The sequence below is a fragment of the Eleginops maclovinus genome, chromosome 23 (genome assembly GCF_036324505.1).
Source record: "Eleginops maclovinus isolate JMC-PN-2008 ecotype Puerto Natales chromosome 23, JC_Emac_rtc_rv5, whole genome shotgun sequence".
Classification (NCBI taxonomy): Eukaryota; Metazoa; Chordata; class Actinopteri; order Perciformes; family Eleginopidae; genus Eleginops; species Eleginops maclovinus.
Genome location: NC_086371.1, coordinates 27,373,159 through 27,376,678, shown reverse-complemented (window position 1 = coordinate 27,376,678; position 3,520 = coordinate 27,373,159).

Sequence of the window (3,520 nt, the reverse complement as noted above, 5' to 3'; positions counted from 1 at the left end):
TTGTGATTCGATGTATTTTAATTGTTGCTACATACTGTAAATAAACATTTGACAATAAAACTGAAAAGGTACCAATGTCAAGTCCCAGGTGGCTATAATAGTAAACCAGTAATTACAGGGAAATAAATGTGTCTTTTTAAGTAGATGTCATGGCTTCACAAAATGTAAGTTGAATTAGCAAATGTCTAAATTAGTAATACTACCATGACCTGATGATATTCAAGTGCTGAACCTACCTTAACTATCACAAATTCAACATGTTAGGTGACATTTTCAAAAACGTATGCATTATGAAAAGCGCTATAATTATAGTCAATTATCATTATTATTATTATTATTATTATTATTATTATTATTATTATTATTATTATTATTATTATTATTGTGCCATTTCCTTTGGCATTATGATAATTCATTAGAGAGTCTGATTGCACCTTTGTTTAAGGACATATTATGTCCTAGTCTGGTTTGCTAAACATAAATATTTCATGACATTTTTAGGTTATTTCTATGTCACATTATTATCTTCTTCCAAGGGTGGTGTTTTTAGCCAAGATTTTAGCTCCTTTACCTCAGAAACCTGTAGTTTTTTGAGCACAGCCCCTCAGTCTGACAGACAGGAGAGAACTCTCCCTCCAACTTTGTAGTTGTAGAAGAAACTTCTCATTTGCCATACAATTCTGTTAGCGCAGTTAGCTACCACTAGGTGCTAACCTTTATATATACAGTCTATGATGCTAATGCTAACAACAAACATTCACCTATACTGCACATAGCACATTTGATGTGTAAAATAACATGCCTGTGGCAATGTCAATTGATTTGTAACTAAAACGTCAAACTGAAATATGGTGGTTAAACATGATTTGTAGAAAAACTGCACGATTAATTAAAAGCAAAACCAAATATAAAAATACAGAAATCAGATGTACCACTCGAACAGCTGTGATTGAAAAGAATTGTTAAAGGAGCTGTGATGCTGAGACTATGTTTCCGGTGGCAACCACTGTAGAATGTCCGATTAGAACAATAAAAGGAAACGGTGTCCAAAGAAATTAGTCTTTATTGAGTCTTCACACCCACAACACAGAGTAAGAATGATCAATGTGTGATCAGAGTTTGTATGTATTTATGTGTGTGGTTCACTAGATGCACGCACACCATCAAACACAAAAGAATCAAATTACTTCAACAGTCAGCCTGCAACAGCTGGACTTCGATCCCAGAAAAGGAAGAGGTCCTAATGAAACCTCAGCTTTATAGTGCTCAGCCATAGGTGGCCAATTAACTGCCTGACCAAAATAACAATAGCACAACTTACACATTACCAAAATAATATGAATCGATGGGCTTTTGTACAGTGATGCTCCATCACATGACTCAGACACTCCTCATCTCTTGGCTCATCACATTTTTAATGGTGAGCAAGGTTAAAGGTCAGATGATGACGTTCCGCCTGAGACAGCAAATGTTGTTTCTTACACGACCACTACAGGTCGAAAAGATTAAAAACTGACTATAGGTCGTAATAAGCTGCTTAACAACCGACCTATTTGATCCTGTTTTAGAGGAGGACAGGCTGAGAAGCTAATGTGTTGCACTGTTCTAAAACAGCAATATGAGATATTTTTAGAAAATCATTACAAGCAATAATTAGCCTCATAAGACAGTCATGATTGACAAACATTACGTTTTAAACACTTTTATATTAACTTATATTACAACTGTCTTACATAATTAGGAACTACTCGTGAAATAATAACACAGTTCTTTCTGAATATTAGATTTTTGCTGTATATCTTATTAAAGGGGGGCAAATGAGTCATTGTAGTTGCTGTGTAGGTGTAGTTTACATTTGGAAGGGCTGCAATTGTCATGGATCCAAAGCAGAGCAGACCCAAATGCAGACTGACAACGGTTCAACAGAAAATACCTTTGTTCGGGTAGCGCAGGACAAGGCCAGGCGAAACAAACCTTCCACATAAGACATACAAGGATCTAAAAACCACCAACAGGAAACTAGAACTTAAACACATAGACTAATCACAAGGACAAGACACAGCTGAAGGGGGTGAGGAAATACACCAAGGCACCAGGTGAAAAGAATCAGGTAATCAAAGATGAAGACACAGAGACAGGAAGTAAAAACAGACATGACACAGGGGGTGAATAATTTCCAAAATAAAACAGTAAACAGGTGTGACAGATTGTGACAGCAATAATGAGAGCAGCAATTATCAGCATCAATTAATGCATGACTAAGTTTTGTGTACAACCCCTTACTAAGACTTTTTTTCGAAATACAAACAAATCCCAAAATTCAACACCGTTTCCATGTCAAATGTCATATATTTATAATAAAAGGGAGCAGAAAGTATTAAGTAGTAGACTTCAGCCAGTAATCTGTCCTCCAATGTTTTACCCCTTTGTTTCCCTTCCTCTGTTCTCCACGGTCAAACCACAGGGGACGAGCTAAGGTTGAAACAATTCTGGGTAAGGATTTCTGCTTGCCAGTGTTTCCAATCCCTCTGTCTCTCTCTCCTCAGTAGTCCTCCAGAAGAAGGAGTGAGCTCTGACTAATTGGATTCTGGGAGCAAGGGGAGCGAGCCTCAGAGGGGTGAGAGACAGGGAGACAAACTGGATGTACGAATAAGCAGGAGAGACGGAGCGGTTGCACGGATGGATGGATGGATAATGGAAGGATGACTCATGAATCCCTGCTTTTCCTTTCCCAGGCACCATAAGCCATGTGAAAAAAGAAGAGATAGTATAGAAAAGTTGCCTCAGGAGGAAAAACTTCTCCACTTTCTCTACTTTCTTTTCATTCTTTTTGTCTCTCCACACACTATTAGCTAGGGGAATTCTTAACCTTATACATCCTAAACAGGAGTTGAACTAGACACATGTTAGAAAGAGAGTCAATGAATACATTTTCTATATTTGTGTTGAAGGTTTTAATGACTGAAACCCTTCTGGTCCATCAAATCCAATGGGAGAACTACACTTTAACACAGATTATGTTTGATTCTTTCGCACTGTATAAGTCTGGAACTATTTTTCACAAGCCACAAATGAAACAATTAATTTAAAAGGACCTATGTTTAAAGCAAATATATCTGATTTATCTGTTGGGTTTTGTTCATAATCAGATAAGCACATTTTTACATGCTAATGGAGTTTGAGTTAAGATACTTATTTTTTCTTCCAAACTTCCCTTTCCCTGGTGACATCAACCAGCTCTGACTGGGGGATTCCAAGATGATCCCAGTCCAGTATGGAGATCCAATTCCTCAACCTGGTCCTGGCTGTGCCCCTCTGGTTCCTTTCAGCTGGATATGCCTGGAACACAGGAACTAGGTAGCATCCTTACCAGGTACATGAACCACCTCAGCTAGCACCTTTCTACGTGAAGGAGCAGCGACTCTAATAAGAGTCCCTCATGGATGAATGAACATCTTACACTGTCCCTTTAAAGATGCCAGCCATCCTTAGGATGGAAAAACCCATTTTGCAATGACGA